Source organism: Lissotriton vulgaris, unplaced genomic scaffold, assembly GCF_964263255.1.
Source record: "Lissotriton vulgaris unplaced genomic scaffold, aLisVul1.2 SCAFFOLD_661, whole genome shotgun sequence".
NCBI lineage: Eukaryota > Metazoa > Chordata > Amphibia > Caudata > Salamandridae > Lissotriton > Lissotriton vulgaris.
In genome coordinates, this window is record NW_028249328.1 from 718,129 (window position 1) to 741,870 (window position 23,742).

A 23,742-nucleotide genomic window follows, 5' to 3' on the forward strand; every position below is an offset into this window, starting at 1 on the left:
GTGTACACCATGGGTCACGGGGGGGGGGTGGTAGCGTAATTGGCACACCCTTTGTAAAGAAGAGAAACATACAACAAATCAGATAAAACGAAGAAACGGTACTTAGCTTTGTAATATGCCGCCGAGATGTGAATCGCCAACGTCCAATAGTTTACTTACGCACTCGACGCTAGGCACCCACAGTATACCTGCGATACCCTCTGACCGGACCCCGACGATCAAGAACGGGGCCGGCGGAGCAGGTTATCAATGTTTGTCAGCGAGGGGCTTGTTGCATCCGGGGGCGGTGCCCGCGTGGATAGGGGGCGGCGCCTTATCGTGTTAGCCTATCAGGGCCTGTAACGTGGCATGACTCGGTGGGTCACATGGGCCTGCGTCATAGAGAAAGGCTGGGGAGGTAACCAAGGAGACCGTGTCTCGAGCGTTTCAAGACTGGTAGCTTTATTAGTTCAAAATGCTCGTATTGAGACAGAACGCTACCTGATGCTCACAGTTAAATAGTGGTGCTGAATCTAAAAATAGATGTGTGCACTTGAGTGATGAGTTCAAGTCAATGTGTTTACGGGGGGGTCGCCAATTCGTTCGTTCGTAATATAGGGACCCAGCTAGAATTACATGCATTCGGATGAATACAGAAGTTGGTTCATATATAAAAAATGTTGGACACACGCAAGGGATATTTCAGGAATTCCCATAATAACAAAGGGGTCCAGGTCAGATGTTACTGCGAGCCTGGTGAACACCAAGCAGATTGCATGGCTTCGTTTTGACGTCATGTACCCAGAACCCCATGCACGTAGTGCATAGTGTTAGACTGCAATGGGACCTGAGTTGATGAAATACCTAGTAGATTATTCAGGTGACGGGACTATGGAGGGGCAGTGATAACAGTGTACTGTTTCAAGTTGGGCTGGTTTTAAGATATACTAGTGTCTACTTTTAAGAAATTACTTAAGTACAGAATTCCATGGAATTTCATCATTCAGTCCGAGTAGATGGGTCCCCAGTCTATAGACCCACCTCTGCTCTTTTTTAAAAAGACGATTGGTTATATTGCTGCCAGTATTCAACTGCTCAATCACAGTCCACCGCATGTCGTTGGTGGTGTGATTGTTCTCAAGGAAATGTCTGCTCATTTTTGTAGTTGCTTTTTTACACCTGATGTTAGATCGGTGTTCACAGATCCTCTGTTTAACTTTACTACTTGTCATACCCACATAGCGAAGATCGCATGGGCAGGTGATTAGGTATATGACATTTGGAGAGTTGCGATTGGTATGATCTCTCTGCGTCCAAATTTTCCCTGGTTCAAGTGTAAGGGACTTAGTATGCGTTGTGAGATGACAAACACTACAGTTTGAGCAAGTGAAGTGGCCCGTCACTCTTGGTAGGCCCCATATATCAGTCACAGATCTTAATGTTGCTGGGGCAATTTCCTTGGGTCGCGTATGGACCAGAGCCTCTTTCAAGCTGCGTCCCTTCTTAAAGGAAAACAGAGGTTTTTCCCAGGTTCTGTTGGTACTAGTTTGTATTTTCTAATTTTTGTTGATGGACTTTTTCATAATGTTTAGAACGGTGCTGTATGTAGTTACACAGGTAAGTGAAATCTACTTGGGGTGGTCAGTCTTATCCTCAAGGAGAGCTTCCCGCTTTCCTAACCGACCTAAGTAAGGCTGTTTTTTCAATTCTTTTTGCTCCTTCGTGTGGTCTTGCTAAACCATATGACACTCTTTTTTTGCTTAAAAGAAATATCGCGCCCTCAATACCATTTGCAAAATATTATCCCATTAGAGTAGTGTGGTAAATATTTGATTTACCGTCTTAATTTCTATGCAGGTAAGTACTTAAACAAAAATAACTCAATCGGAAAGAAAGAGACAGAGTCCGTGGTGTTAGAGTTCTTAGGGGTTTTATTCCTTAAAAAGGAATGGTACCAGACCGGATATCGTATTCCTGCCACCACAGGGGTGCAGGAAGGGATAGAGCAATATTTTATTGACAACACATAGCTTATATACTTAAATCATATTATAGAAACCAATACAGTAGGCGTAACAGCTGAGAGAGACAAGATAAGACACACACGTGGTGGTGATACGTAACTGAAAGGCGTGAACTAGGCGTGAACATAGAGGTGTGTGCTAGAAACGTCACATGTAAGTGTCATAAGTGGGTGGCAACAAAAGCAGAATCTTGCAATGTCAGCAGAAATCTGAGGCCTGGATGCGCGCGCAGCTGCATGACGTGTGCATGACGTATGACTGGAGGGTGCAGGGGACTTGACATTTACACCAGCGGAAAGAGACAGAAGTCTGGCATGTCAGATCAACTTGTACCACTATCATATCTGATATCTGATGTTTAGGAACCATATTATCTGGACGGAAAAGGTCTCTGGGGCAGCTATTCTATACTGACTGTGAGTGCGTGTATAAGCGTCTAAGTGGCTGCATGAGATGCGAGGGGGGCACGGGCCTTCCATGGTAACAGAGGCTATGAATTACTTGCACGGAGACAGTGAGGCCGGGCCCTTTGCTCTGCAGCTGGGGGAATGTTTACTTAAACTAGTAGGTAGGAATGCATTTTCGAGGAGCGGAACAGATAGTGCGAAGGTTGAATTCGGTCTTGGCAGGCAGCAGGCTGAGCTAAGCGCCGTGGGCCGCGCAGAGAGTAAGGCAGAGGTCACGGGTACAGGGGCAGCCCAGGCTGAGGCGTTCGGAGTCAGAAGACAGAAAAAGGCTCGCTGGCAGAATTCGGGGCCTGCTTCGCCAGAGCTGAAAAACGTGTAAAGTACACCACAAAAAGACGTTGGCATAGTATACTTAGGAACTGAATATTCAACCCGTTCATGGCGGGTCTGAAAGAGGACATGTTAACATTGAACGCAAATGTGTTTGGGTCTTCATAGCTGGCACAGGAGGGAAGTTACATGCACTTTAAACTCGTACATGGAGACGGTGGGGTACACGTTAGGGAACATTTCTTGACCATAAAATTTATATTTCCTCATTCCCTCCTTGTTCCCTAAAGGACCCTTCATGATATATCGATCCTCATGAATCGATCAGTCTGTTCTTGTAGCATCATTTGCTCTTCTTTCTTCTTTTTGTGTTTTGAGTGAAAACTGGAATGTGCAATGCACGATGTGGCGCACAGTCCACAAATCGCTGGCCCACATTGTAGGCACAGGCAGCAACTGAATACTGACAAGGGCAACGCCTAGGAAGGATAGGATCTTCCATCCCCAAGCAGTCAATGTTGTCCAGAACCAACCGGACCAAGTCCAGGTGCCTGGATTCTGATGTATCAAACTTGCAATTTTATGAAGACGTGTAATAGCTTGGTATACCGTTGGCGCGTTTTCTGGAATGAAAACACAGCAACTTGACCCGATGACCTTACAAGCTCCGCCTCTGTCTGCCAAGATGACGTCAATAACGAGACGGTTTTGAAGAACAACAACCCGCATGGCGGACTGCTCCTCTGTTAAGTTGCCTAGAGCGGAGGCAGTTTCATTCACTACTGCTTCGAGTGTTCTAGTTAATCTTCGTATTAGTTTACTGTTTTGGACGGGGCCTGTGAAGAAAAAGAATCCTTTGTTGAAATCTGTGTATTGCTCCCATGCCGTTTCAGTATAGTCGACAATCGGGAGATCTCTTCTGAGTCTACTCTTTACTAGATTTGTATTTCTGTGATAATCAGGAGGGGCTAGGAAAACAGGTGGCAGAAGGAAGGCAATATAACAGGTACCATCCCAATCTGGAGGTAAGCGTATGTATGCGGTATGACCACAAACAAAATAAGAATGACGAGTAGCTCTGAAGGAAGACTTGCCATGATCACTAAATTCGACCACGGTAGTACATTTACTATGACCTAAGTGTACTGAACCCTTCTTTCTGACACATAAGTCACCTGTGACTGGTAATACTGACATAGCAGGGAGAACTGGTGCAGCTTCGGATTCAACAGTAAGAATCATGAGGTTAATTGTATAATTACCTAATCCATATACTTCATTTTCTAGATCAGTTCCTGTCCTAATGGGAAGTCCCTTCTTGTCAGGGTAGCAGACGTTGAGCAGAACTAGGTTCAGGTTTCCCCAAATCCAATTCCCCTCGAAAACAGCAATATCAGAATCTAAAGAATTAATTAATCTAAACCATGCACCACAGGAGCCATTGTGAGTGAACGGGTACGGGAAGAGAGGCAGAACTCCCTTATATTTCTGATAGGGAGGGAGTCGGCCACATATCCAACAGTTTGTAGCATTGTTAGTCTGATGGGAGTGATGTAACATACTAATGAATGTGTTGTTGCGCAGCGCAAGCCTGTAGGATAGTTCATGAGGCGGTAACTCGCTAAAAGAATGTTCGGCAGTTACATTGTAAGCAGATTGTTCACGCTTGAAGATAGGGTAGTATATTGGCAATAGTATACTAGCCACAATAATCAAAAGACTTAGAAAAAACATAATCAATAATGTCACTATACAGTGACTGCGAAGTGATTTACAGTATGTACGTTTCTTGAGTTGTCTCTCTCTCTCTCTATCTCGATCTAGGGGATACATGTCAGAAACTATTTAACCGATTCACCTAGGGGAGGACTTAAACAATTAAACTGTCTGACTTGCTAGATCGAAGTTTTGTTCGATACTCCTCTTGGGGAGTTTTCTCTCTCTTGGAAACTTTACAGTCACTAGATTCGAGGCAGTCCTTTGAGGGGGTGGACGAGTCAGTTTCTGGCAGCAGTTCGTTGCATTTTTTAATATGACTCGTGTGGATCCACCCCTTTCGGCCTTCCACCTTGATCGCGGTCCTCGTGGTAAGAAGGACGATCTTCGGTTCTTTCCAGCGGGGCTCCAGCTGACTTTTCCGTTCGAAGTTGCGAATCAACACAGCATCGCCGGGACGGACATCATGTGGCTTTACATCAGTGTTGTCGGGAAAGGCTGCGGCAACCTGTGAACGACATGATTGGAGTGCAGACATCAAGGAGGCAAGGTAATCTGTCAGCATATTACAATCAACATCGGTAATTTTCTTAGGCATGGGCGTCCCCCACATATTCGGTGGTCTGCCAAAGACCACTTCATACGGGGATAGCCCTGATCTCGAATGGGGGACCATTCTCATGTAAAACAGTGCAACGGGCAGGGCGACTATCCAGTCGACCCCTTTCTCTTTACAGATCTTTGCAAGGCGTGTTTTCAATGTCTGGTTATGCCTTTCGACAAGGCCAGCGGCCTCGGGATGTCGGACACAATGGAATTTCCACTGATATCCCAGCAGAAGGGAAACCTGTTTCATGAGCTCGGATGAGAATGGCTGTCCGTTATCTGAGTACACGATACGAGGCAAGCCGTACCGTGGGAAGAATTCTCGGACCAGCTGCAGGGGCAGTGTAATCTGGGACTGGATATGCTTCGGTCCAACGGGAAAGTGCACAAACAACTACGAGGACATACTTAAATCCTCGACAACGGTCCATCTGGATATAATCCATCTGGAGGACTTCAAAAGGGTGATCGGGAGGATGAAATCCACCTTGCTCTACAGGGACGCTTTTACCTGGATTGAACTGACAACAGATCATGCAAGTACGCACTTTCTGTTTTGCTGCTGCTCGTAAGTGTTTGTTGTACCAGAGATTCTGTAAGCTGTCTAACATAGCTTTTTCTCCTAGATGTGCTGGACTATGTGCTGTATTTATTATGACTTGAACCATAGAGTCAGGGAGAAACCATGTAGATTTTCCCTTCGTCATCCATCCTTGATCTGTCTGAATCCCTCCTAGTTCAGTCCATTTCTTGATTTCATCTGGAGTGGCATGTGTCTGAATATCGATTACATCTAGTGTGGGATCCCTAACTGACATACACGGTGTCGGTACTATTGTCTTTGTCACATCAGTCGTCTGGGTGTGAGTCAATGCTGTATGTTTTGCTGTTTGGTCTGCCAGGTCATTACCCTGGGAAACAGAATCTGTAACTTTAGTATGTGCTTTACACTTCATGATGGATATGCCTGAAGGCAGATGTATTGCGTCTAACAGGGCTTGAATGAGGGAACCGTGTTGGATCTTGGCACCGTGAGAGGTCAAAAAACCTCGTTCTTGCCATAACACTCCGAAGTCGTGCACGACTCCGAAAGCATAACGGGAATCTGTGTATATGTTAACATTTCTGTTCTTGGCTAGTATGCAGGCTCGGGTCAGAGCGATGAGCTCCGCCGCTTGAGCAGACAGTGTGTCAATACGATGTGTTTCTTTGACTTCAGTTTCAGTGGTCACTGCATACGCGGCCACTAATTCTCCTGTACTTGTTCTCATACATGAACCGTCCACGTAAAGTGTCAGGTCTGGATTTGTCAATGGAACATCTGTTAAGTCTCGTCGGGGCTTTGTTACTGCATTAATGATTTCTATACAATCATGCGGGGCTGGATCTGTCATAATGGAAGGTAACAATGTTGCGGGGTTTAGAATGCTACAGCGTCTGATTTCTATGTGTGGCTGGAATAGCGTCAATTCATAACCTGTCAGTCGTGCTATAGTTAAGTGTTGAGTCTGGGTTCGGTTTAGAAGGACCTCTACAGAATGTGGAACTTGTACTGTTAATGGGTGTCCTAATACAATTGAATCGCTCTGTCTGATAGCTAGGGCTGTTGCGGCAACTGACTTTAAGCACGCAGGGAGTGCCTGGGCTACTGAATCCAATGTACTTGAAAAATAAGCGCAAGGCTTATGTGAACCTGCTTGATCTTGAGTGAGGACAGACAATGCTGTACCATCACGTTCTGTAACAAAAAGTGTAAAAGGTTTGCTGTAACATGGTGTCGCTAGAACTGGTGCTTGACATAAAGCTTTCTTTAATTCCTCAAAAGCCTGTGTATGTTCCTGAGTCCAAGGGAGGGCAGTCGAAGTCGCTGCCTCCTGTGTTGTCAACTGAATGAGTGGTTTAGCTAGAAATGCATACTGGGGAATCCATTGTCTGCAGTACGAGGTGAGGCCTATAAAGGCCCGCACTTCCTTTTGTGTCTGGGGTTGTGGCATATTTACAATTAACTAGATGCGATCAGGAGTGAGCTGTCTCCCCACTTTGGACAGCAAGTGACCCAAGTACACAACTTGCTGAACACAGAATTGTAGCTTCGAAGGAGACACCTTGTGTCCCTTGTCGGCCAGAAAATGTAAAACCGTCAGTGATGCTTGCTCACATTCGGGCTCACTTCGTGCGGTGATCAACAGATCATCGACGTATTGTAGTAAGGCAGTGTTAACTGGCATTTGGATGCAATCAAGTTGTCTTTTCAGTGCTTGGCTATAGATGCTGGGGCTTTCTGTGAATCCTTGAGGTGCGCGTGAAAATTTGAAACTTCGTCCATTTAAACTGAATCCGAAGAGATATTGGCTCTCTGGATCAATGGGCACACTGAAGAAGGCGTTCTTGAGGTCAATTACAGTAAAGAACGTTGCTTCTGAATCAATGGCAGTCAATAAGGATGAGATATCGGGAACCACAGGGTACTGTGGAACAATGCATTTATTCAGTTCTCGTAAATCAATCACCAGCCGATATACAGGCGGTGCATTGGGATCAGTACGTTTAAGAATCGGAATGATAGGGGAATTACAGATATTGGAGTCGGTCTCTAAGACCACTCCTTGGGCAATAAGCTCTTCAATGATTTCCAGTAAAGCCACTACAGCATCGGGTGGTAACTTGTATTGTCTGATTCGCGGTAAAACAACACCTGGCTTGAGTGTAACACGATATGGTGTAATATGCATGCAGCCTACATCGGTTGGGCCTTGTGCCCACAGGTGTTCTGGTACATTTTTCAATCTGACATCAAACTCTCGTAATACATAGTGACCCTTGAAGTCTCGCAGAAAAAGTCTAACTCCTTCCGGAGAGCAGCATATCACGGCTCCTAGAGCCTTCAGTGTTTTGATACCTAACAAGTTTTCTGGACATGATTTCGTGAGTAACAAGTCTGTAACACGTGATAATGGACCTACTGCTAAGGGGACAGGTTCTGATACTTCATTTACAATAGGCTGTCCTGAAAAACCAAGGGAAACATTCTGTGAGCCTGAGAGGGCTGCCCCTGGAACTTCATCATGGCTGATCGTTGTGCGGCTTGCCCCTGTGTCAATTAAAAACTTTCTGTCTTTTCCCAATACTTGACTGTGTACATAAGGACCCTCTTGATCTACAGGAATCTCAATAAGAGGCAAGCCAACCTCCCTCTCTAGGCTGTTTCATGTGTATCGCTGATAATCGGGGTAATCTGATTGGGCATACTGGCACATCTGCCGTGAAACTTGCTGTGTCGCGGCAATGGGCTGTGGCTGTGATGCCGCTGCGGCCTGTCCTGTATGTGATGAAGCATGCATCGGTTGTGAATTCTGCGAAGTCTGTTGTTGGCCCTGGTCTTGTCTAGGCGGATGCGGTCTTTCTTTAGTTTTACCTGTTGCTATATTGTGTTTCAGGACCGGACATTCATGTACGTAGTGACCTGGCTGCTTGCAATAGTTGCATGTCCCTTTAACGGGAGCTGCTGAATTATTTGTCTGTGTCCCACCCTTTTTCTGACCGTCAGCCGGAGCTGTCTGGGCAACTAGTATTTTCATTTTCGTGTCTTTCATACATCTTTGTTCATGTTCCTGTTCTTCTCTGATTCTGTTCTGATGATATTGTAACATTTGTAACATCTGGGATGGCGTATTTGCTTGCCATGTGCTTTCGACTTTATATACTCGATTCTTAACTTGCGTTAGGGAATTCTCTACTAATTTACTTACAAAAAGGTGTGGGTATGACTCGCTACTTGGTTTCAGGGCACTATTTATAATGAAACATTTCTCGAATCTTGAATAGAAGTCACTAGTATCTTCATCGTGTTTCTGTTTACAGGCTGAGATTGCATCCCAGTCTTCCTTTTCAGTTGTCAATAATCTTGGCAAGACCTGTACTATCAAACCTGATAATGCTTTAGCTTTTTCCCCAAGGCCTAGCCCTGGGGTACGAATCCTTTCCTCGTCTTCTATTTCAGTCCATATAATCTTTTTCTCTCCCACCTCCCATTCTCTTTCCTTGAGCTTCTCGTAGATGCCGGTAGGCAACAAAACCTTTAACAATTTCATAATATCAGTATAGGTGTAATCTCCCATGAGTAACATATCCTTAAGTTCCCTGTGGAAACCTGCGGGGTCTTTATCATGACAGGGTACTAGTTTCTTCATTTCCAATAATTCTAACTTGGTCAGAGGTGTGTATACATACACACGTTTCAGGGTATTATCGGTACCCATGACTGGGTGTACTTCTCGTAATGGGTTCTGCCTTTCAATGCCATGAAGACGCTCCATATGATACATTTTTCTTTCTGGGGGCGGAGCGGGAACATATTGTGGGCCTAAGAAAGTGTTATATCTGTGCCGTTGTTCTAGAATTATTTGAATTAACTTAGTACTTAGGCCTCTCCATCTATCCATAAGTAGTGTGTGAGAAGTTGGCCTGGTATATAATGCTCACTAATTCTAGTGATCACTTTGTACCATGCCAAGCAACCCTTATGATGATGGTTGTAATTCAACCTTGTAGACCAGTTATCCTAGTGGTAACGTGGACAAAGCAGTCTTAGGCTAAACTCTGAAAGGCATGTGAAGCCAGCTGTTATACCATACACAACCCCCTTGAATACCAAATGAAAGGGACACCACACAGATATATATTGAAAATATATATTGATTTATTAACTATTAAAATCCCCTGGACTCTTTATGAGCACAGAAGCACAAGCGTTAAATCACAAGACAGTTTAAAATACACAAAAGTTGCACAATATGGATGAGCCCTAGGGGCCACCTAAACCATATACTAAGAAAGTGGTATAAGAGATACCAAGAGGAAAGTGAAGAGGCCTAGGGCCTTGGGAATCGCTGGAGCTATTCGAGACTGGAGTTAACTTTGTCGGGAGAGGCCCACGGGACTCGGGTGCAGTGTTCAAAGTGCACGCACTTTCCAATACAAAGTCTATGGTGCGTAAAAAGTACAAAGTTAGAAAGTTAGGAACCTTCCGAGTGACCTACGGAGCTGAAACTTAAAACACAGGCCCTTGGGATGTGTACCAGTGCAGGAGCACCGGCGGAGCTGAGTTACCTCACCCACAGGAAGCGGGTGCACAGGGTCGAAGTTGTGTCGGGTTTCGTCACGCTGGTCGATGGTGCTTGGAGCTGAAGATGCTGCAGGCGGCTCGATGAGAAGAGTTCCGGTGGATCCAAGGGTGGATCTGAAGATGTGAAGACCTGAAAGCAGAGGGGACAGTGTTCAAAGTCACTAGCCAGTGACTACCGTGGAACCAGATTGGAACCAGGCGATGTCGGGTGCAAACAGGCGTTGTCGGGTAGCTTCTTTCTGCAGCCACGTGGATACCCGGGGTCGAGGACGTCCAGGAGTCGGTCACGAGCTGTCCCACGTAGGCTTCTCGCTGTTGGCGGTGTCGGCGACCTGATCGGAGCAAACAGGCCTTGGCAAATGCAAGCCCCGCAGAAGTTGAAAGATGCTGTTCACTCGGACCAGCAAGGTCAGAGCGGGTGCTCCTTTTCACAGGAGCTTGGGTAGGTCTGGAGCAACCAGACCTGCTGTTTAAATCTTCGGGTTCGTCGCCAAGATGGCCGCTGACCACGTGGCTAGTGGCCGGGATGGCGCGTCGAGTGGCACAATGCAAAAGGGCCCCACGCAGATCGTGGAGATGCTGGAGGGCTGATCTTCGGTGCAAGGGCTGCTCGGTGGTGGGGGTTCTCAATCCCCAAAGCACAACGTCGAGGATGCCTCAGAAGCTGCGCAGTCAGCTTTTCGGGTGTCTTTCAAGAGGTCCGGTCCCACGTCACTCGGTGCCTCCACGGGTCCCTTCTTTGCAGGGACTGTGGATCGGGCTCTGAGAGGTCTGGGAATCTGGTTCTTGTCGGGCTCTGGGCTCGGGCTCCGGCGGGAGGCGGCGGCAAAGCAGACGTCGAGTTGCTGGTTGGTACCTGTGTTCACAGGGTGGTCACTCCTTGGCCACAAGGGAGATTCTTCTTCAGTCTTCTGTGCAGCAGAATGTCGAAGTCCAGTCGTCTTCTTAGTTTAAAGTTGATTTCGGGATGATCTGCCGTGCAATGGCACTGCTCCCCCTCTTATTCCCAATCTAGGGGGTGGATCACCTACTAGGTCCCTCCTCTGGGAGGAACCAGGAAGGGGGGCGGTTACACCCCCTTTCCTTTGTCCAGCTCCGCGCCAGGACTGGGGCTGGAAGGCCCCAGAACCGGTTTGGGCTGGCCTATGCACGGGGACACCTTGTGTGCCCCGGGCATGTCTGATTCTATTCAGCCCTGTCCTACCCAATACACAAAATCCTGTCTGGGGTGGTGCTCGCACCTCCCAAGGCAGGAAACCCTTTGTCCAGGCCACCATCTGCCGAGTTTCGGTCAGCAGCAGGAGGCCAGACTTGTGTCTGTGGTGGCAGCGTCCATTTTGTGAAGCTGAGGCTCTGTTTAACTTTAACCGGGGTTGAGGTTACACACATGTTGTATCCCTCTAGAAGGGTGGAATGCTATCCCCGTCGCCAGAATTGGCGAGGGGATAGTATTCCAATTCGTATGACACCTTACTCGACATGTTTTGATAAAGCCAAACCAAAGATAGCATTTAACCGCGAGGATTATAATGCACTTAAGAGTATATGGTATGGCAATATCCCGGAACAGCTTAGGGAGTGGTTCCCGACAGCTGTAGACAGGCTCAGCTCATGCCAGAGCACCATCTCACATATTTCCAAGCACTCTGCCTCCAGGATTGATGAGGCCTTCCATAGGAGTGGCTGATAGGAACATATGTGTCCAGTTTAGGGTTAGGCACAGACATACTGTACCTAAGTAAGAGGTGGTTACACCGACTTACCCCAGCTGAGTGATCAGCCAGTTGTGTCAAATATGGAGGCCAGGCCAGGGGTGGCATAATACATGCTGCAGCCCCTGGTAGGCCTTGGATACACCTATGCCCTGGGCACCTAGGGTGCACTTATACAGGGGCTCATAAGGCGAACCAGTTCCAATTCGTAATGCACCTAGAGTGCATTGGCAGTAATTTAGAGAGAGAACAGCAGGCTGTGGGTCTGATTAGCAGGCCCACAGCCACATTAAGTCAGAAACCAGTGAAGCAAAAAGCAAAAATTTGGGGTGACCATAGGATAGCAGACCCTACTCTCCTACATAACCCCCCCCCAAACGCAGGGACATTAGACTAACCTTGACCAGTTGTGTCTTCATGTTCTAAGTGGAAGTACCTGGAGAGACCATCTGCGTTGCCATGGTCAGTCCCTGGGCGGTGCTCCACTGTAAAGTCCATCCCCTGTAGGGAAATGGACCACCTGAGTAGTTTGGGGTTTTCACCCTTCATCTGATTAAGCCATAGGAGGGGCTTATGGTCGGTCTGAATCTTGAAGTGAGTACCAAATAAGTATGGCCTCAACTTCTTCAGGGCCCACACCACAGCAAAGGCCTCCCTCTCTATAGCTGACCAACGTTTCTCTCTGGGGGTCAGCCTTCTGCTAATGAAAGCAATGGGCTGGTCCTGGCCATCTACATTAAGCTGTGAAAGCACTGCTCCCACTCCCAACTCAGAAGCATCTGTTTGGACAATGAACTCTCTTGAGTAGTCAGGACTCTTCAGGATAGGTGCAGAGCACATGGCCTTCTTCAGGTCATCAAATGCCTTTTGACAGATTTCTGTCCACTGAACCTTTTTGGGCATCTTCTTGGATGTCAGATCATTAAGAGGAGTCACAATGGACCCATAGTTCTTAACAAACTTCCTGTAGTACCCAGTCAGGCCCAAGAAAGCTCTGACCTGAGTCTGGGTAGTTGGAGGGGACCAGTCCTTGATGGTCTGGATCTTACTCTCCAGTGGTTGAACTTGGCCTCCACCTACAAGGTGGCCCAGGTATACAACCTTGCTCTGCCCTATCTGGCACTTTGTTGCCTTGATAGTGAGGCCTGCCTTCTGCAGAGCCTCAAGCACTTCCTTCAGGTGGATCAGGTGATCCTCCCAGGTGGAGCTAAAGACAGCAATATCGTCCAGATAAGCTGCACAAAAGTCATCCAACCCAGTGAGGACTTGGTTCACCAACCTTTGGAAGGTGGCAGGTGCATTTTTCAAACCAAAGGGCATCACCACAAACTGATAATGCCCACTAGGGGTAGAAAATGCTGTTTTGGCTTTAGACTCCTCAGCTAACCTGATTTGCCAGTAGCCAGCTGTCAAGTCAAATGTGCTCAAATATTTGGCAGAAGCCAACTTGTCAATGAGCTCATCTGCCCTTGGAATAGGGTGTGCATCTGTCCTGGTGACAGCATTGAGTCCTCTGTAATCCACACAGAACCTCATCTCTCTCTTGCCATCTTTGGTGTGAGGTTTGGGGACCAGAACCACTGGGCTAGCCCAGGGGCTCTCTGAAGGCTCAATGACACCTAATTCCAGCATCTTTTGCACCTCAGTCTTTATACAGTCCCTGACGTGGTCAGGTTGCCTGTAAATTTTGCTTTTTACAGGAAGACTGTCACCAGTGTCCACCACATGTGTACACCAGTTAGTCTGACTGGGTGTCAATGAGAACATATGCCTGTATGCCTGTAGAACTTGTCTGCAGTCATGTTGCTGATGTTCAGTGAGGCTGCCACCTAAGGCCACACCATCAACTGAGCCATCCTCAGGGTTCTGAGTGAGCAGGTCTGGGAGAGGGTCACTCTCTTCCTCCTGTCCCTCATCTGTAGCCATGAGCAAGCCCATGTCTGCCCTGCTGACATATGCCTTCAATCTGTTCACATGGAGCACCCTGTGGGGGCTCCTGGGAGTTCCTAGGTCCACCAAGTAGGTAACCTCTTCCTTCTTTTCCAGAATTGTATGGGGTCCAGACCACTTGTCTTGGAGTGCTGCTGGGGCCACTGGCTCCAGCACCCATACCTTCTGTCCAGGCTGAAATTCAACAAGGACAGCCTTTTGGTCATGCCAAGCTTTTTGTAATTCTTGGCTAGCCTCAAGGTTTTTAGATGCCTTTTCCATGTACTCTGCCATCCTGGAGCGGAGACCAAGTACATAGTCCACTATGTCCTGTTTAGGCTTTTTGAGAGGTAACTCCCATCCTTCCTTCACAAGACACAGGGGTCCTCTCACAGGGTGCCCAAACAACAATTCAAAGGGGCTGAAGCCAACCCCCTTTTGAGGGACCTCTCTGTAAGCGAACAAAAGGCAGGGCAGAAGGATGTCCCATCTTCGCCTGAGCTTTTCAGGTAATCCTTTAATCATGCCCTTTAGGGTCTTGTTAAATCTCTCAACAAGCCCATTGCATTGTGGGTGATAAGGGGTGGTGAACTTGTAGTTGACACCACATTCCTTCCACATAGCTGTCAAATATCCAGACATGAAGTTGGTACCTCTATCTGATATTACCTCCTTAGGAAACCCCACTCTGGAGAAAACTCCAAGTAAGGCCCTGGCCACAACAGGAGCTGTTGTGGTCCTAAGGGGAATTGCCTCTGGGTATCTGGTGGCATGATCCACTACCACCAGTATGAATCTGTGCCCAGATGCTGTAGGGGGATCCATTGGACCAACAATATCAATCCCCACTCTCTCAAAGGGAACCCCCACCACAGGTAGTGGTATCAGGGGGGCCTTTGTTGTTCCACCTGCTTTACCACTGGCTTGGCAGGTTTCACAGGAGCGACAAAACTCCTTGGTGTCTTCAGACATGTGAGGCCAGTGAAAGTGAGGGACAAGCCTGTCCCAAGTCTTGTTCTGGCCTAGGTGTCCTGCTAAAGGAATATCATGGGCCAAGGTGAGTAGGAAGCCCCTAAATTGCAGAGGTATAACCAACCTCCTGGTAGCACCAGGCTTGGGGTCTCTAGCCTCTGAATAAAGGAGTCCATCGTCCCAATATACTTTATGGGCACCTTGAGCATTCCCAGCAGCCTCAGCAGCAGCCTGCTGTCTGAGGGGTTCAAGAGAAGGACAGGTTAACTGAGCCTGCCCCAAGTCTGCCCTAGAAGGTCCCCCTGTCCCCAGAAATTCAACCTGATCAGGTTCAAGTTCTTCAGGGACAGTTCCTTCAGGGGTCTCAAGATCAGTTTCCTGTGAAGCCTGATCCTCACTTGTAGGCAGTTGGGAAGGCGCAGCCTTAACCCTCCTGTTCTTCTTCTTGGGAGGTACTTGGTCCATTGTTCCAGGATCCAAGACCTGAGGTTCAGAGAGGCACTTTTTGGCCTGTGACCTGGTCACAGCAAGGACATGTGATGATATCCCTAACATCTCTGCATGAGTCCTGTACTCAACTTCTGACCATAGAGAGTTCTCCAGGTCATTGCCCAACAAACATTCTACTGGGAGATCAGCACTAACCACAACTTTCTTTAGGCCAGTTACCCCTCCCCAGGAAAAGTTAACAAGTGCCACACTATGTGTAGTAGTGACATTGCTGGCATTGGTCACCAGGTAATCATCGCCTGGCATGTATTGTCCAGGGTCCACAAAGTTAGGTGTCACCATAGTGACACTGGCACATGTGTCCCTGTAAGCTTGAGCCACTTTGTTGTTAATCAGAGGTGTCTGTCTGTATTTGCCCAGGTTACTGGGACTTATGTCAGGGGTCAAATCTATGTCCCCTTCACAAACCAGAACAGCCTGTGTAAGAGTTCTGACTAGGTCAGAATCTCCTTCAGTTCCCAAAGTGATTCCCACTAAACCCTTGGCCTGAGGACCAGCACTGCTAACTGTACTAGTGGGTGCAGATGCCTTAGGGGCTGCAGTGCTGGGGGCTCCACCCTTTTTACACTCACTTGTCCAGTGAGAGGTGTTCTTACAAGTTTTACACCAGGGTTTCTTCTGACCTTCTTTCTTCTTCTTCTTGGAAGTTTGGGACCCACCCTCTGTCTCAGTTTGGGGCCCTGTTGAAGACTTCTGGTCTTTAGCTTTCTGCTCCCCACCCTTCTGGTCTGTTTTCTTCTGGTCACCACCCTGGTTCTGGTTCTGGTTCTTTTGCTTAACTCTGGTTCTTACCCATTTATCTGCCCTCTTTCCCAATTCTTGGGGAGAGGTCAAATCTGAGTCAACCAAATGTTGATGCAACTGCTGGTTCTGACAATTATTTAAAATTTGTTCTCTCATCAGCAAATTATACAATCCTTCATAGTCTGTAACCTTGCTTCCCAGCAACCATCCCTCCAGAGCCTTAGTGGCACACTCAACAAATTCAGACCAGTCCTGAGTCTGTGTCTTCTGGGTATCTCTGAACATTAACCTGTACTGTTCAGTGGTTAAGCCTAACCCATCAATCAGAGCACTCTTCAGGACCAGGTAGTTTCTAGAATCCCCATCACTAACTGTGAGGAGTCTGTCTCGGCCTCTACCTTCAAAGGAGAGCCACAAGATTGCTGCCCACTGCTCCTGAGGGATCTGCTGTACTCTGCAGGCTCTCTCCATTGCAGTAATCCATTTATGGATATCATCCCCAGCTTTGTAGGGGGGCACAATCTTACTCAGGTTTCTATTATCAAAAGACCTGTCTTTATCCTTGTGGATATTGCTGCCACCAGTGGGTTCTATTACCCCACTCTCTCTAGGCTGTCTTGCTCTAGCAAGTTTCTCCTTAGCCAGGGCAACCTCTAACTCTTGCCTCTGGATCCTAAGCTCAGCCTCTCTCATTTTGGCCTCATGTTCCCTTCTCTGAGGGCTAGTCATCTCCTTTCTGGAGTGACCATGAGAGCCTCTAGAGACATGGGAGGTATTGGATTCACCTGAGTGATGCCTCCTCCTCCTATGGCCCTGGTTAAGTCCACCTGAGGGTCTGAATGGGTTGTTACCTGATTCATTCCCAAGTTGACTTAAGTTAGCCTGGTTCAGTCTACTGACCAGCACCTGACTATCTCTGTCATCATCTGACTCACTGCTTTCCACCTCCTCCTCCTCTTCTTCTTCCTCTTCCTCTACATCTACTTGAGGAGCTCCAGTGGTGGAGGCTTCCTCATCTACTAGGATGATAGGGGCAGGGGTGCCTACAGTGTCATCCTCTGAAGGATGGCCTCCTTCAGCATTCCCTGTGGGGTTTGCTTTAGAGGTCTTTAGAGCCTCAGACTGATCCAAGAGCTCTCTTAGGTGGTCTGTAGTAGGGGAAGGCCCTGTCTTCAGACCCCTTAAGACACAAAGCTGTCTTAATTCCTTAAAAGGAAAAATAGCAAACTGGGATGGTGCCCTTGGAGGGTCACTCTCAACAGGAGTAAGTCCACTGGACCCCTCTGTTCCAGACATTGCTCTAGTGTGGGTGGATGTGTTGCAATCTACCTACACTGGTGTTTACCTACTAAACCTATCTAGTAGTTGTAGCTAGGGTGTGCTACTCCCTTTGCTCTACAACAACTAAGTTCAGTAGAACTTAAGTATACTAGTCTTGTTTTATATGTACCTAGCAGGTACCTGTGTGATCTTTCAGATGATAATCTCAAAGATTGTAATGGTAAAACAACAGCAAGCTCAGATCCCAATCCGCTGCTCACCAATGTGAGAAGTTGGCCTGGTATATAATGCTCACTAATTCTAGTGATCACTTTGTACCATGCCAAGCAACCCTTATGATGATGGTTGTAATTCAACCTTGTAGACCAGTTATCCTAGTGGTAACGTGGACAAAGCAGTCTTAGGCTAAACTCTGAAAGGCATGTGAAGCCAGCTGTTATACCATACACAACCCCCTTGAATACCAAATGAAAGGGACACCACACAGATATATATTGAAAATATATATTGATTTATTAACTATTAAAATCCCCTGGACTCTTTATGAGCACAGAAGCACAAGCGTTAAATCACAAGACAGTTTAAAATACACAAAAGTTGCACAATATGGATGAGCCCTAGGGGCCACCTAAACCATATACTAAGAAAGTGGTATAAGAGATACCAAGAGGAAAGTGAAGAGGCCTAGGGCCTTGGGAATCGCTGGAGCTATTCGAGACTGGAGTTAACTTTGTCGGGAGAGGCCCACGGGACTCGGGTGCAGTGTTCAAAGTGCACGCACTTTCCAATACAAAGTCTATGGTGCGTAAAAAGTACAAAGTTAGAAAGTTAGGAACCTTCCGAGTGACCTACGGAGCTGAAACTTAAAACACAGGCCCTTGGGATGTGTACCAGTGCAGGAGCACCGGCGGAGCTGAGTTACCTCACCCACAGGAAGCGGGTGCACAGGGTCGAAGTTGTGTCGGGTTTCGTCACGCTGGTCGATGGTGCTTGGAGCTGAAGATGCTGCAGGCGGCTCGATGAGAAGAGTTCCGGTGGATCCAAGGGTGGATCTGAAGATGTGAAGACCTGAAAGCAGAGGGGACAGTGTTCAAAGTCACTAGCCAGTGACTACCGTGGAACCAGATTGGAACCAGGCGATGTCGGGTGCAAACAGGCGTTGTCGGGTAGCTTCTTTCTGCAGCCACGTGGATACCCGGGGTCGAGGACGTCCAGGAGTCGGTCACGAGCTGTCCCACGTAGGCTTCTCGCTGTTGGCGGTGTCGGCGACCTGATCGGAGCAAACAGGCCTTGGCAAATGCAAGCCCCGCAGAAGTTGAAAGATGCTGTTCACTCGGACCAGCAAGGTCAGAGCGGGTGCTCCTTTTCACAGGAGCTTGGGTAGGTCTGGAGCAACCAGACCTGCTGTTTAAATCTTCGGGTTCGTCGCCAAGATGGCCGCTGACCACGTGGCTAGTGGCCGGGATGGCGCGTCGAGTGGCACAATGCAAAAGGGCCCCACGCAGATCGTGGAGATGCTGGAGGGCTGATCTTCGGTGCAAGGGCTGCTCGGTGGTGGGGGTTCTCAATCCCCAAAGCACAACGTCGAGGATGCCTCAGAAGCTGCGCAGTCAGCTTTTCGGGTGTCTTTCAAGAGGTCCGGTCCCACGTCACTCGGTGCCTCCACGGGTCCCTTCTTTGCAGGGACTGTGGATCGGGCTCTGAGAGGTCTGGGAATCTGGTTCTTGTCGGGCTCTGGGCTCGGGCTCCGGCGGGAGGCGGCGGCAAAGCAGACGTCGAGTTGCTGGTTGGTACCTGTGTTCACAGGGTGGTCACTCCTTGGCCACAAGGGAGATTCTTCTTCAGTCTTCTGTGCAGCAGAATGTCGAAGTCCAGTCGTCTTCTTAGTTTAAAGTTGATTTCGGGATGATCTGCCGTGCAATGGCACTGCTCCCCCTCTTATTCCCAATCTAGGGGGTGGATCACCTACTAGGTCCCTCCTCTGGGAGGAACCAGGAAGGGGGGCGGTTACACCCCCTTTCCTTTGTCCAGCTCCGCGCCAGGACTGGGGCTGGAAGGCCCCAGAACCGGTTTGGGCTGGCCTATGCACGGGGACACCTTGTGTGCCCCGGGCATGTCTGATTCTATTCAGCCCTGTCCTACCCAATACACAAAATCCTGTCTGGGGTGGTGCTCGCACCTCCCAAGGCAGGAAACCCTTTGTCCAGGCCACCATCTGCCGAGTTTCGGTCAGCAGCAGGAGGCCAGACTTGTGTCTGTGGTGGCAGCGTCCATTTTGTGAAGCTGAGGCTCTGTTTAACTTTAACCGGGGTTGAGGTTACACACATGTCGTATCCCTCTAGAAGGGTGGAATGCTATCCCCGTCGCCAGAATTGGCGAGGGGATAGTATTCCAATTCGTATGACACCTTACTCGACATGTTTTGATAAAGCCAAACCAAAGATAGCATTTAACCGCGAGGATTATAATGCACTTAAGAGTATATGGTATGGCAATATCCCGGAACAGCTTAGGGAGTGGTTCCCGACAGCTGTAGACAGGCTCAGCTCATGCCAGAGCACCATCTCACATATTTCCAAGCACTCTGCCTCCAGGATTGATGAGGCCTTCCATAGGAGTGGCTGATAGGAACATATGTGTACAGTTTAGGGTTAGGCACAGACATACTGTACCTAAGTAAGAGGTGGTTACACCGACTTACCCCAGCTGAGTGATCAGCCAGTTGTGTCAAATATGGAGGCCAGGCCAGGGGTGGCATAATACATGCTGCAGCCCCTGGTAGGCCTTGGATACACCTATGCCCTGGGCACCTAGGGTGCACTTATACAGGGGCTCATAAGGTGAACCAGCTCCAATTCGTAATGCACCTAGAGTGCATTGGCAGTAATTTAGAGAGAGAACAGCAGGTTGTGGGTCTGATTAGCAGGCCCACAGCCACATTAAGTCAGAAACCAGTGAAGCAAAAAGCAAAAATTTGGGGTGACCATAGGATAGCAGACCCTACTCTCCTACATAGTGCTTCTAATGTATCGGGTAAAGGACCTGGATCAGAATGTTTATTTCTGTATAACGTGAGGAGGTGCTGAATCATGTATATACCTGCTAATTTCTGCTCGTCTGGGGAAAGGTTCAGAAATGTATGTGCTACTGTGTCATCATTGTATATATTAGGATTGTCAGCCCATAGTACTGCTGACCGGGCTAGTTCTTGTTCATCCATAGAATTGAGTACATGGTACCCCATTCGTTCTCGAAGCATTTTATCAGTGTCTTGAAACAGATATTCAGGAGAATTCGGTTTTGATATGCCAGAGAGAAAAACTCTCTTGCTTTCTGGGCGAATGCCTTTCCTAAGGTAAGTTCCCTTACCTACATACGCTATCATGTCTGTAGTCGCTTCTTGTTCTTCAGGTCCTTCCTCCTCCTGGGAGGAGCCATTTTCCTTTTCCTTTTCGTGTATTTCTATTACTGTTTTTCTTATTTTTTTGTACATGCTAGCTATGCAATTCTGTTTATCATGCTTTCCTTCGGCTATATTTTGACCCCACTTGTTTAGGGCTTCCATTTCACCCTGGTCTGTCTCTGGCCTGTCTCGGTCTCTTATTAAGCAATTTATAAAAAAACGTAGTATATATGCTTGAGTGTCAACTTTCTGATGTGCCAGGGCCTCCTTAATACTTTCAGGGTTTTCCCCAGTCTGGACAAAATGATATATTCTATCTAGATGATCAGACATATCTGGGAATAACACTAGATAATCTGTAGCTTGCCGCTAACGTAGTGATGCTATCAACATTCTGTCGTCTTTACCGGGTACTGGGTCATATCTGCAAACTGGGAGCTGTTCTTTGAGTATGTCGAGACGGGGTGATTGGAGCATAGGGTGCTTCTGCATATCCCTAAGGTGTAATCTGTGTGTTGCTGGTGGGGTCTGGTAACCCCCTGTTGCACCTCCTGGGGCGGAGGCCTGGGCATTATCCCTCTGTGGAGTCTGTATATGTACTTGAACTGGTCTTTTAGTAGGATCAAGCAACGATGGATTTGGTATCTTAACCTGAGGTGGGGGAAGTGGTGGGGGTGGAGGAACAGGCTGTCGAACGGGGGAACTCTGTTGCGGTAATGGTGGAATATGGTCTGGAGGCGGGTTGCCACCTCCATCACCGTCAGTAGGCGGTACACGGGCAGGTGGGTTGGTGTAAGCGGGCGCTACATCATCTAGATATGAAGCCAGGAATATGTCTTTAGTAGTCCTGTGATTTACTTTAGTTGGAACCAATGGTGGCGGCAGATTTTTCGGTATTTCTGAATTGGCTTCAGGCGAACCCTCGGCCACTAGGTACATACCATTTACAAGATTGTTTCGTGCACGGTCTACTTGTTCGGCTTTTACTCGGATCCCTTCATTAACTAATTCGTTTTCTCGGACTCTATCCGGCGCTTCTCTAAGTCTGTCTTCTCTTCGGAGTTCTTTTTCGGCTCTTTTATGTGATTCTTTACGCCATAACTCTATGGCATCTTTCTGTGATTGTCTGGCTTTCTTTCTCCATAGTGCTTCTTCTATTTTCAGGATGCACTCGGCATCCCATGTTCCTGTAGCGGGCCATCTGTGTTTTTCTTCTAGGTGCTTAGTATAATCGGCCCATAAATCTAGATACAGTATGGCGTCTATGCCATGCTTGTGGTACATGTAATTTCCAGGCGTGTCCCTAGGGGGGATAGGAATTTCTTCCTCTAGCATCCCTTTCCTAGTTCCTATCTGCTTTAACTTATTGTATTAATACTGGATACTCAATCCTTGCTACTGAACTCTGAACACAATTAGTTACACAAAAACACAATAATGCACATTAAACAATCACTCATACCACGACATTAATCACATGAGAGAACATTTAGAACATATATCTCTACCCTCGGAACCAGATGTACTGCTAAACAGCACAGATACACTGTCGAAGACAGTGCAAGAACTTGAATAACGGATATACTGCTAAACAGTACAGATACACTGTCTAAAACAGTGCAGACCGCGTTTGTGTACCCAAACCCGTCTTTACCGGATACATAATAATGCACCCGTCTAGATGCGTCCCAGCAATGGTACTCACCGGGAAGCACGGAAACAGAAGGCCTCGGAAAACTCGACTGGACTGGACCGGACTCGACTCGACTCGACACGTGGATACTTCGGACAACTGGTGGGCCTCTTGACACCTCGGACCTTGCTTCTTTCGGCTAGGCTCTGGTCGGGATCCTCCGCACTCCTCACCGCCTCGTCTGGGTGCTGATCGCAGTCTCCGTCACCTCCGTGGGCCAGAGGGAGATACAGGAAATCCTGCGGATACGCGTAGTTCCGTCTTGACTGATGGCAGGGGGCAAAGCTTGCAACGCACCAACCGGCGCGTGAGGTGGGGGAGGGGTCCCTGTTCGGGCGCCAGAATAATGTGGTAAATATTTGATTTACCGTCTTAATTTCTATGCAGGTAAGTACTTAAACAAAAATAACTCAATCGGAAAGAAAGAGACAGAGTCCGTGGTGTTAGAGTTCTTAGGGGTTTTATTCCTTAAAAAGGAATGGTACCAGACCGGATATCGTATTCCTGCCACCACAGGGGTGCAGGAAGGGATAGAGCAATATTTTATGGACAACACATAGCTTATATACTTAAATCATATTATAGAAACCAATACAGTAGGCGTAACAGCTGAGAGAGACAAGATAAGACACACACGTGGTGGTGATACGTAACTGAAAGGCGTGAACTAGGCGTGAACATAGAGGTGTGTGCTAGAAACGTCACATGTAAGTGTCATAAGTGGGTGGCAACAAAAGCAGAATCTTGCAATGTCAGCAGAAATCTGAGGCCTGGATGCGCGCGCAGCTGCATGACGTGTGCATGACGTATGACTGGAGGGTGCAGGGGACTTGACATTTACACCAGCGGAAAGAGACAGAAGTCTGGCATGTCAGATCAACTTGTACCACTATCATATCTGATATCTGATGTTTAGGAACCATATTATCTGGACGGAAAAGGTCTCTGGGGCAGCTATTCTATACTGACTGTGAGTGCGTGTATAAGCGTCTAAGTGTCTGCATGAGATGCGAGGGGGGCACGGGCCTTCCATGGTAACAGAGGCTATGAATTACTTGCACGGAGACAGTGAGGCCGGGCCCTTTGCTCTGCAGCTGGGGGAATGTTTACTTAAACTAGTAGGTAGGAATGCATTTTCGAGGAGCGGAACAGATAGTGCGAAGGTTGAATTCGGTCTTGGCAGGCAGCAGGCTGAGCTAAGCGCCGTGGGCCGCGAAGAGAGTAAGGCAGAGGTCACAGGTACAGGGGCAGCCCAGGCTGAGGCGTTCGGAGTCAGAAGACAGAAAAAGGCTCGCTGGCAGAATTCGGGGC

General features: G+C 47.8%; 1 protein-coding gene across 1 annotated transcript in view; it reads left to right on the top strand.

Moving 5' to 3' along the window:
* ALKBH3 (alkB homolog 3, alpha-ketoglutarate dependent dioxygenase) overlaps positions 1 to 23,742 on the top strand; it is a 219,465-nt gene that overhangs the window by 100,212 nt on the left and 95,511 nt on the right. The gene's annotated exons all lie outside the window — the stretch shown is intronic.